This window comes from Poecilia reticulata, chromosome 15 (genome assembly GCF_904066995.2).
Source record: "Poecilia reticulata chromosome 15, P_reticulata-male-v2, whole genome shotgun sequence".
NCBI lineage: Eukaryota > Metazoa > Chordata > Actinopteri > Cyprinodontiformes > Poeciliidae > Poecilia > Poecilia reticulata.
This window is the reverse complement of record NC_088844.1, coordinates 3,881,336-3,893,849: the sequence shown is the minus strand read 5'-3', so window position 1 is coordinate 3,893,849 and position 12,514 is coordinate 3,881,336.

Sequence of the window (12,514 nt, the reverse complement as noted above, 5' to 3'; positions counted from 1 at the left end):
CACAGCAATTTAATGTTGCAAATAGCCAACAGCTCAACTCTTTGAACCAGAGTCTTCGCCATAGAAACAGTAAATAGAGAAATGTTTATTTAAAGCTCCCTTTTCAAAACTATTGAAACAGAACAGCTTTCTGTAGCAGCCGAGTACAGAGCTGCTTTGTGTCCCGATGTGGGAACAATCATCTTATCTTCAATGGGGACAAAGGACTAGGTGTAGATTTAAAGGGAAACAACAAGACTAAGAGTTAGTAAAGTATTTTTCCACTGAATTGTATTTGGATGAAGCTGCTGTTAATGACGGTGGGACTGAACTCATGTTTGGGAGAAAATATTAATGAAAGGAGTTAAGGAGACGGGGATGCTGTTAATTAACTGGAATAGTGTTGGAATTGAAGAGAAGTGAATCTTCAGGGTCTGTTCACATCAAAGAGCCATTTAAATGATCCATTGTACATTTTTCTAAGAACAAGCAATGTCATCTGAAATAGTTTTTTTAAATAGTTTTTGTCAGGCCCTGCGACCGACTGGTGACCTGTCCAGGGTGAACCCTGCCTCTCACCCGGAACGTTAGCTGGAGATGGACACCAGCACCTCCTGACCCCACAAAGGACCAGGGTCTACAGAAAATGGATGGTTTTGTCAGTGAAGTTCACATGATTTTTCAAATATAAATGCCAAATACCCAGGTAGGTTCTTTACAAGTGTTGTTTGCATTAACAATTTAGTGCTATTTGTAAAATAAAAACAAGATAAAAGGAAACATAAGAAAACAGTGGAGGCAAAAAGTGAACTTGAGTTGGTTTGGCAGAAACAAAATTCCTTTTCTGCACATTTAAACAACAAGGCAACACATTCTGGTTATAAACATTAACATCCATCCATCCATCCATTTTCTTCCGCTTATCCGGGGTCGGGTCGCGGGGGCAGCAGCTTCAGAAGGGAGGCCCAGACTTCCCTCTCCCCAGCCACTTCTTCCAGCTCAGAGACTCACAGTAGAGCCGCTGCTCCTCCACGTCGAGAGGAGCCAGTTGAGGCTCGGGCATCTGTTAAGGATGCCTCCTGGACGCCTCCCTGGTGAGGTGTTCCGGGCACGTCCCACCGGGAGGAGGCCTCGGGGAAGACCCAGGACACGCTGGAGGGATTACGTCTCTCGGCTGGCCTGGGAACGCCTTGGGATTCCCCCGGAGGAGCTGGAAGAAGTGAAACATTAACATAATAAACATTAACCAAAGAGCAACAAGAAACCAAGAAGAAGCGAGCGCACTGTACCGTCTTCATCCTCTCTGCTGCTGCGTTAGCATAGCAGCTATGTAGCACAGCACTGCCATGACATTATAAAAAAACCCACACATTCAGCCTTTTATTCTATTTTATGTATTTGCCAATTTAATTTTTTTACTTAAACAGAATAATAAGAGTTACTGAAGTATGTGCAGAGCATTATTGTTACGACTGGTTCAAGGTCATAACAAAACAGGAGACCATGCAGGGGTTAAAGTGTAGAAAAATTTATATTTATTAACAAAAACAACAATGAATTGTGGCTATCAGTGGTGTAATGCAAATGCTTGGATGTGTTGTATGAGTGCATATGGAAGTGTTGAAGTGCCAAAACAAAGACAAACTCAAAAGTGCAAAAAGGAGGGGAGCTGAGGCCTGGCAACAAAACACTACAAGCATCAAGGCAGAGTGGACGCTGAAGGCGACCCAGAAGATGGAGACAGCCAGGTGTAAGTACTCTGCACTCCCAATCAACCTGATCAGCAGCACCTGTAAAGGGGAGGAGCACAAGGACAGACAAAAGCAACACCTGCAGCCCAGCCCTCAAGGCCCAGGGCCGTAACAATTATAAACTAGTAAAACTGTTAATTTTGCTAGTTTATAGCAAAACTAGTGAAGTTTTTGCTCGGAACAGCTCTTGCTAACTGAGACTTGAGTTCTGTTGTTCAGGGGAAAGAACCAACCAAAAGAATCGATTGTTCATGAATGTCACATCGCTACTTCAGAGAAAAGCTGAATAATACCTAATAGTCAGCTTTTCTTTCTGAAACACACAGTTCAGCACCTTAAGGCTTCTGCTTTGTCAATCACACTCCACAGTTTTGGAAACTCATATTGTAGTTTAAGTCAAAGATACGCAGCTCGTACATCTTGTGGTAGCATCTGAACAAAATGTACACTCATGCGACATCTTGTAGCTTCAATGATTAAACACAATAGCCACACACACACGGACACACGCAAATCTCATCTACACACCACTCCACAGAGATTGCACTTCAAGGTACTCCTCGGTGCCAGATGTCAGCTATATGAGCGTGTGTCCTTGTGCTTGAGTGGCTGGGGGTGTTGTCAGGGAGACGCGGTGACGTCTCCAGCATGAGGATATGGAGATCTGTGCAGACATCAATTTGTCACTTTGAAACCGAGAGATAGAAGACGGGCAGGGAGGGGGAGCCCGAAAATGACGGGGAGGCAAAGAAGATGCTCTGAGAAAGATGTATGCCTCTCGCATTCAAATAGGAGTGTGTGAACATAACACACTGATTGTAAGCAAACACTCAGGTGGTCAGCCACACTACCTCCAACACACACCTCATACCGAGTGTGTTATTTATGATTCAGTCTAAATGATGTCAATTTATTGCATTTCATGTGTTTGGAAAAGATTAGCGGCAGTTTATCACAGAACAAAAATAAATGGAAGTTTACAATCTTCAAAACTGGAAAAAAAAAATCTGCAATTTTTCCCTTCAGTTCCCCCCAAAAAGCAGCGTAGCTGTAAACAACCAGAGGCCTTTTATTGTCTTGATTTGGAGATCAATAACGGTGTGAGCTTTGAGTGCCGACATCCCACTTCTGAATTACATCACATGCGGCAGAACTCAACAGCAAAAGGAAACGGGGGCCATTTTTGAAGGACTGCAATTTGGAAAAACTAACAGCCAAGTTTCACTTTGAAGTGAAGAAAAAAGAAAAGTCATTTCAAAAGAAAGAAAAAAAGCAAAAATCTATATTCTAGTGTGTGCCATGAAGGTGGGAGCCTCTGCCACTGTCTTCCTACATGGAAGGATGGAAAACTGTTGGAGCCCATCACCATCTGTAGACAAACACTGAGCGATCCCAATGACAGTTAGGAAGGTTTTACATAATCCTCTCTGAACCAAACCTTACAGGATACAGTTGGGCATGAATTGTTCAGCTGACAACTGCCAAACCCAGTCATGTTCATGAGACAGACCAGACAAAGTTATGACTGATGGAGAATACACTTCCATTGCTCCAGATCACAGATGTCTTACTCCAGGCCTTAGCTGTCCTGCAAATTTGCACCTGTATCTCAGCTTCAACAAACTAAATCAAAGCTAATCAAATATGAAGTCCAACTAAGACATATGGTAGGCAGAGTATACATTTGCAGTTGAAAGGGCATAGCTGTGTCCTCTTTACACATTAACCAAAAGAACAAGGCACCTCGACAGACAAAAGCATCTGGACACAGGAAAAATCATCCAGAAGGCAGAAGACTTTTCAGACGTCTGGCGTTACTGCAGGCCAGGTTCCCAAAAGCTAAATCACAAAATGAGGCAGCTTTTAAATCAGTTCTATTCTGGCTGAAGAAGCTGCAAAATCAGCTCAACCCTTCGCCGAGGGAGAGTTTTTCAAAAATTGCTTGCCAAGTGTCCAGAAAAAAAAGGCAAGTATTTTTACATGTGAGCCCGAGCCTAAACCCCATTGCTAACCTTATACACCATCTTGTTGCCCATCTCTGACCACAACTTTTTGGAAAGGGGGAAATATTTCACTGCATACTCCCTTGCTGTGGATGAGAATACTGACACTCCTGATAGTGCCCAGCTGTCAATTTTTATCTGTGGCGTAAACTCAAGCCTGTGCTTAACAGAAGGGTTGTGGTCTTTACAATCAATGGGGAAAGATTTCTAAAAGGTCCAGATGTGTAAATGAAATGGGGCAACCTGGGGGAAAACCTGAGAGACATACAGAAGACGATGCGTCACAAATGTGTGGTCGTAAGAGGAGATGGGTGGGAAGATCCAGAAGAACCAAGACGAAAACATTACAGGTGAGTGCATCCCACACCAAGAATCAGGTAGAGCAGCTTCAAAAATGTTCATGTTATGAGCACAAAACTGCAAGTGAAGCCAAAGATTTAAACCACTGCCAGTTGAAGTCTTTCCTGTAGGAGACAAGTTCACATTATGGTGATTTTCTTCATGACACCAAGGTCAGTGGTCGAGCCGCTGAACGGTGATGAAAAGGCGTTTCAAGCTGCATGAGGAGTTTTGTATGTCCATGAACAAAAGACAAAACAGAGCTTCGATTTATATATATATATATATATATAAATAAAAAACTTCTATGCAACATCATGAGTCATCTCACTGTGCATCAAGGTCTGGAAGAATGATGGGAATTTTAGCTCTTTTTGTCATGGTGGGTTTAATGTTCTTGGCCCACATGCAGAAACACTCAGAGAGAAAAGGTTTAGTCAAAGGTTTATTTTACAGCACAGACTACTAAAGTAAAAATGGTCAAATGAACGTTGGCTCTGGTCCGGGATCCGGGGATGACTGCACCCAGGAGGAGAGAAATGGTGAGTTCAAAGCAGATGGGAGATTCCAGTTCACAGATAATTCTGTGTCCTTACTTGTTGTACTTGGGGGTGAGCGGGGAGAGGCAAACTGATGTTGGCAAGGTTTTTCCCCGAGGGCGTTGGCTGGTCGGTGGGTCACAGCGTTGGAGAGCGGATAGGTTTGATTTCCAGGTGGGGCAGAGAGGGAGTGGAGCGGACCGCCAGATGGAGACTCACAGGAGGTAAATATACAGAGTAGATGACTTGTAGAGCTCGGGCATCCAATGAGTAAAAGCTCACGGCGTCACGAGAGAGTTCCTCCAAAACTTTTAGAGAACTTAGGAATTCCCAGTGGAACTTGAAGGTGTCCTGGAAAAGATTCACAAGAGAAAGGTTAGATCAAGTAGAAATAATGAATCTATTTAAAGATTGCTCAGTAACTCAATGAGAGGCTCTGTGTACCAATACAGGCAAACACTCTGGCGAGGAGGAACTGGCAGCCTGCTGCTCATATACTCCTCTAGGTAATGATGATTCCATGCAGGTGCGTCAGCTGGACACCTGTCGGCCCGCCCTCCGGGAAGACGCAGCCACGAGGCGCCCTCTGGTGGAAAAATCTGGAAACACAACCAACCCCAGTCTGGTCCCCAACACTTTTGACTTGGTTCCAAAGACTAGCCAGCTCTTTGGCTCCCACCAAAAGCGTCATATGTTAGCTTAATTGAGAAAATATGAATTTTTCTGTGTTAATAAATCCCTTTTGCATTTAGAAGAGCCGTATACTTTCCTAATTTTGTCTTTGTTCTGTTACAAAAGCAGGCCTTATTTTACCTAGAGTAATATTTCAATCAAACTTTTTTGATAAAAATGTTAATTTGAACAAAACACTGGTAGCGAATCCGTAACAGAACTAAGCTCAGTAGCCAAACTGTCCTCAGTGCAGATTGGGATTCAAATAAATATATTAAATTAGCTGATTTTGTTCCTCCTCTTAGTTTGGATTTGTCTGTTTTTGTGAAGACAAGCCACCAATCTGCCAATCAAATCAAAGTTCTGAGCAGGGCAGAGCCTCTGAGAGTGAGAGCTGAGCACCAAAAAGGAAAAAAAAAACTGGAAGCTCTCTCTCACTTTATGGGAGTCTGCTCTTTTCATTCATTACATTGAGTTGGCTGCGATGGGCTGGCGACCAGCAATCCAGCTGACCCTGTCTCTCGCCCGTTGACCTCTGGAGATGGAGACCATCACCCCTGGCAATCACACTGTGATTTGCCAATTTTGAAGGCCAGAAAAGCAGTTTTGAACGACTTCCATCTGCAGTTGACATCAAAGCTTCCAATAGAGTTGATTCAGCACCAATGTGGTGAGAGGAAAGTATGAGTCTGGTTAGACGATACAGAGTTTCTATGTCTCAACCCCGACACAACGGTTCATCTGCACACCCAAGCTCTTCAAACACACTCTATGTTTGGCAGCACACACCTGAGTTAGCAACTACAAGAAGATTAACGGTAGCATCACACAGGAGTCGTCTCACTGATGAACACCTTCACTCAATCCTGAGGATTTCCTCAGCTCAGACGCTAACCCCAAGTGTTGATGAACTTGTATCCAGGATGACACTAAGTTTCTGTCTGAGCCTGGGGAACATCACAGAGCAGCAAACTGAGCTGTAATGCATTTTCAGTTTTTAATGGACTTTCATTTTTTTCATTTTCCCCTCTTCCTGATACAGGTTGTTTTGATTTTATTTGAAGGAGAATACATATTCAGCTCGTTTTCCTGCAGAAGAATGTGTTAAATTTTGTACTGAAAAAGTTGCAGATGAATCCAACCGATTACATTTACTTTAAACATGGGACTATTTGAAAGCAGTAATTGATGGTATAATGCAGAGTCTTTGTTACTGTACATCACAAGCTGCGTTCCGCTAAAAATGTGCGCAAAACTTTGTTGATTTTCCAGTTAGGTAAAAATAAACACAATTTTGCAATTGGGATGCTTCCATATTCCATATTCTTCATCGTTTTTGCATCCGCTTGTTGATCACATGACTTGTGATGCAAAAAAAGTGTTTCCATTGCAGTTGTGTAACGTACACCAATTTCAACACAACCGAAAAACCACCTCCTAGTGTAAAAACCTTTTATCAATTCTTTTTTTTTTTTTTCCATTAAGCCAATTTATGTTTGCAATTCCAATCAGCCCAATTTTATGGAGAATGGAAACACGGCTACAGTGAGGAAAGCAGCAAAATGGGCTTCAGTGCCGTTTCACTGTAGAGTTTGTTTCACTTTATGTCTTCCCAACACAAAGGGTTAAGTTTAAATATTATATTTGCAGAGTTTGATACAAATACATTCAGCGGATGAAAGGGACATTGGACAGAAGAGCCAGGGGCCGTTGCACATATCATCTTAAAAAAAACACCAAACAAATTCTCTTCATATCTTAAAAGGTGGCATCAAAAGGAAGGAAGGTGAAGGACAGAGACACTAAGTGTACTGAGGCTTGGATTTTATTACATGGAGTTGAAAGCATCCCTCTTGGCAGCAAAACCATGATGAAATCACTCTAGCTGACATGATGAAATGAGCAGTGTTGTTTAGAAGACTCACAAAATAAAACTGCATGTTTAAAAAAGGCAATTAGGGGGAAACAGAATTCCGTTAGCTTGTTCCCGATGACAAATAAATGGGAATTTTCATATTCCGCTGTGAAAATTATCAGCACACTCTTCGCATGACCTTTTCAAAACTAATTATAACGACACGACTGTTGTTGCAAAGCAAAGATAATTGGAGCTGCGCCTGTCTCTAAACAATGTTATTGACAAAAACAAAACAAAAAAACAGAATACAATATTTTGTTTGGTAGACGGCAGATTTTTTTTCCAGCTATCTTACCATTTACAACAGGGGTCCCCAAACTTTTTCCTGTGGGCCACATAACTTTTCTCTTCTCTGCTGGGGGCCGGAGTCAGTTTGTAACAGAAAAAGTGAGACGATTGTAGGAGAGCCTACATGTAAAAATATATTGTTTTCCAGAAAGCACAATCACATAACCCTCTCTGGGTTCTTCACAGAAAAAATCCAGGAAGGATCATAGTCCGTATTTTCCGAACTATGATCCGCACCGCATTTTTTTTTTTTTTTTTAAACAGTAAACATACATATAAGCCTCAGATATCTCTGCTGGTCCAGGTTTTCCACAGCGATGCAGCAGCAGCAGAGGGGGGCAGAGACCCAAAATCTGAGTCATTACAGGTCAATTGAATATCACATTTATTACGTTGAAACGAAAAAGTTGCCAAGTTTAGATTTAACTGAACTGATTACGGTAGTTTCTGAACTGTAACAGTAAAAGTGCTGATCCTTCGTGTTGCTACTAGCATGTGCTAAATGAAAATGGGCGCCTTCTTCTTCTTCTTCTTTAGATTTCAACAGCAGCTTGCATCCATTATTGTTGCACTACTGCCATCTACTGGATCCTAATATCTATACCTCAAATTCTCATAATGATCCCAGTATTTAAAAAAATTTAAAAAAATCTTTTCCCCCTCAATGCTATTTAACTGATCAACATTCTCAAATTTCAATTCCCTATTAAAACCTAATTCCGTTTTAATGGGAGCTTTCTTCTTTGATTTCCAATTTTGACTTCCAATGATTCACTTCCTGCTAAAGAGCCCCCTGGTGGTTGAAGAAAAATGTACAGAAAAGCCACATGTTCAAAGTAGTAGCATCTTATAGTCCGGGAAATACGGTAGGTGAAATTGGATAATTTCCACGGCACACCTGACGATCACTTACGGTACACTAGTGTGCCGCGGCACAGTGATTGAAAAACACTGGATTAGAACACTAAATGTTTAAAATATACTAATATCCTATGTGCTTTCTGACTGAAGCCCTAATGCAGTCAATTAGGCAAAAATAGCAACAGTTAGCAAAAACTCTGTTGCTATTCCAAAGAATGACAAATATAATCCTCCTGAGAGTCAGATCTATTAGTGCTTTTAGTGCTTCAGCATTAGCGGCTGCTAACTTTAACTGTATCACTATCAGGTTTGCTTTAAAACAGGTGAGCAAACCTCTGCAGGTATCAGCAAAACTGCACAAAATACATTTTTTCTACAGGTTTCTTTGCCTCAAATATAATATCTTTCACATTCTGTTTTAAGATATATAACTGAGAATATTGGATATTCTCTGAGAGTATTGGATATTGATCCGATATGGTGTATCGAGTTTTTGTTCGTTTTAACAGGTTGATAATATGAAATACAATGCAGGTACCCCATATTTATATGTGAAAAATTAAATTGCAAGCCTAATTATGTCACTCACTATGACTGCCTTATGAATATTTTGCTGAAACCATTGCATCTTTTATTCTGCCGCTGCAAAATCTGAAGGATCACTTAACATGCTACTCGCCATCCTCAGCGACAGTGATTATAAATAATAATTTGTGGCATATTTTTCGTCATTTATTAGCTAAGACCAGCAGTTTTCCTCTTGACATTTCCAAAGCACAGCCAGGCTGGTCGAAATTGATGCTTTTATGAGTTTTAATTAGGTAAGTTAATGACCTGTAATGCAACATTTGCATAAAAGGCTGATTCTACAACTCAACCTCTACCACACTCTTACTTTAAACATGGTTAACTTCTGTTTCTTCATGTTAATAAATTATATGTCTACATTGTTTTAATGTTGACAACTGGTGTAACAAGAGTCCAAATTCTGCGGGTTTTATCTTCTGCTTGATAAAGCTTAAGAGCCAACGCATCAGTTTCATCCAACGGTGTGTTCAGTGGACGCATGGCACAGGTTAGTATTAACGCTGTGATCACAGGAATTACCCAAGATCCAGGATGAAGGCAGCTTAACTGACCTGCGTATTAAAAACATTGTTAAATTATTCATTTCACATTTGCCTTTTTCTGCTGCTTTTTTCTGCTCTACACACATCCGTGACCCAGCCAAGGTCATAAAGGTGACTGCAAAGGTGACGATGTGATGTAGGCTGAGAAAGTCTTGGCTGGAAAGAAAGTAAAGTCTATATTTGTTATCAAGACAATAAGACTGCAGTCAGAAACACATTAAAAATACATCTAAAGAAGAGCAGCAAAAACTGAAGAGTCATATCAAAAAAAGAAATGATGAAATGCAAAAGTAAACCAAATAAACATAAACAATATGAAAAATGTGAACTAAGAATGTAATCTTTGATATTTAGCTGCAGTGAGACTGATTATATTCAGTTCTTACGTAGAGCTGTAGTATGTAGCATTTTATTACATATTTGTTAAAACAGTCACAACGTCATGACAGATACTCTGTGAAAACATTGAGCTCCTCTGTTTTCTCCCAGTGCTAACTGCAGACATGCGCAGCTTGGCAAGAAACAACCAATCAGAGCCAGGAGGAGGGTCTTAGCGCGGTCAATCAAAGCACTTGTTGCTAAACTGCTAACTGTGGAGAAACACACATATCCTATGCTAACTAGCCTTATGTGGTAGGATGGTGTTCCACCCTCCCCCACTCTGTGCACCGGGCACCGTTGATTGGTGGGCGGGCCGCTGCAGGGTGCATGTGTCTTTGTTTCTCCCACTGTTGCTACGGTCGGCGGCTACATGTCGGCTTGTGGGTTTGATCGACTTGTCTGAGATCGTAAGTGGCAGTTTTGCTATCCGTGGCTGAGATCATGGTTGGTTTTTGGGTGCTACACCTGTCGTGCGTTTCTGCAGTGTTGCTCTGATGGCGTTGCCGGCTGCAGTTGAGGGTTGCTGTGGCGTGCGGCTTCCGTCTGGTCCTCACCTGCTGACCCGCTTCCTCCCGGGTTGGGCTGTGTTTCCACCCCTGGGTAAGCTACCTGCTATTTAGCTTTTGATTTATTTTATCTGGATCCACCGTTAATGGGTTTTCTGTTTCAGGCACCAGATTGTGTTTGGAGCTGCAGCGCTTTGGACGCTCTGCTGTCTTGTTTTGTCTTGCCGTTGTTTTGGACGCTCTCAACTAAACCTGCTGCTGGTTGGGCCGGCTGTGTGGGCGGGGCGTTACTCCTCTGGCCCCATAGAAGAGCATTTGGAACTTAATGACAACGATTTGTTCCATTGTTTGAATTGTTTTCTCTTATAGTTTTGTTTTGTGATTGAAGTACTAATTGTTTTCTTGTTTTTACTCATTTCTTTTTGCGTTGCATGATTTGTTTTATTTCCTTTGGAATAATTGATCTTGTCTGTCCTTTTTCCTTGTGTGTTCCTTTTGTTCCAGGGACCGAGTACTGGGCCTGAAGCCTCGTTTTTAAAGAGGTGTTTTAAATTGTTGAATAAAATATTGTGCACTGATAAGTCTGTGTTCGGGTGCATCTAGTCACTTTAAAAAAAAGATCTACACCTGCTGGTCACACTTAGCATTCACAACAGACAGGAAAAACTTGTGGTGTTAGCAGAGAGCAAGAGGCTAAAGGGGAGGAGAAATGAGCAGCACCACACAAAATTGTGATTGACAGCACTAAGACCCGCCTCCTGGCTCTGATTGGTTGTTTCTAGATAGCACTGGGAGAAGACACAGATTATCTGTTTCATGCCGTACTGTCGCGACATGGTGACAGTTTTAACAAATATGTAAAAAATGTATTTTTTCAAGTTACACACTGCAGCTTCAAGGAAGACTTAATGGTATAAAAACAATTACACAGCATTAGTCTACTTCCATTATGTTTGTGTTAGAAAAAAAAGACCTGGAAGAAGAGAAACCCTAAATTGAGAACAATTTTTACTCACCATACCCGGAGTAAACTGCTGAAAGAACGTTAAATATAGATTACATTTTTAAATATTTTATATTTTTACTGGACAGCTTTGTGGATTGAATAAAGCAAAAACTGAAGCAGACTCAGTGAGAAGTATTTTATTTTTCATCAGATCAGATTTGTTTATGCTGAACAAAAGAGAGAAACATCAAAACTACCTGACATTTTGCATGGCAAAGCAATTCAGCCTGAGGTTACTGATTCATAAGCATTTCAGCCTCTCGCTGTTTAAAAAGTGCAACAGTCAGTGATACAATCTCTTCTCCCCCACCGCTGGTTTCCTATTGTAAAGCCCCAATGGATGTGCTGAGTGGGATGTTGACTACAAGTCATTATCTTATTGACTCTTTCTGTCAGTAACTAAGTGACAATCAGCTAAGGGCATCTGCTACTGAGAGGAACGGACAATATGATGCTACAAAATAGTCACACAAATCAAAACTGCAACCTCTTTCTCTCTTTCTCTCTCTCTTTCTCTCTCTCTCTTTCTCTTTCTCTCTTTCTCTCTCTCTCTTTCTCTTTCTCTCTTTCTTTCTCTCTCTCTCTCTCTCTCTCTCTTTCTCTCGCTCTCTTTCTTCTACCACCACTTAAATGTTTGAACCAACTTTCCAGGACTTCTTCAGAATTAACTTGTCTGTTTTATGTTCAAGCAGTTTTGCATGAGAAAAGAAGAGGAGAAAAAAAGTCAGATGTTATCTACCCTCCAGTTAGTGGATATTTAAATTCTTTGTTTGGATTATTGTAAATGAAAGGACAGTGTAACGCTTCTCTGCCACCGTCCAAAGTATTTTCACTGAGCAGGTGACATTCTTGGAGACACATAGCGCCACTCAGAAGCTGTGCGGTACGACTGGTGTCCTTTTGCAAGAAGAGTTGAAAATGGGACAGGAATTTTGGAAAACAACAGCTTTCCGGTCCATAGCTGCAGTTTTCTGATGTGTGCGTCCACAATGGGATGAAGCAGTTTTTATTTCAAGGTCGGACTGTGGAACATGAGCAAACTTTATCATGTTTTACTTAAACCAACATATTTGGACTATGTGCAAGTTTAAAGACTACAATATATATGTAATGCACACACACTTACACACACTTGTACTTC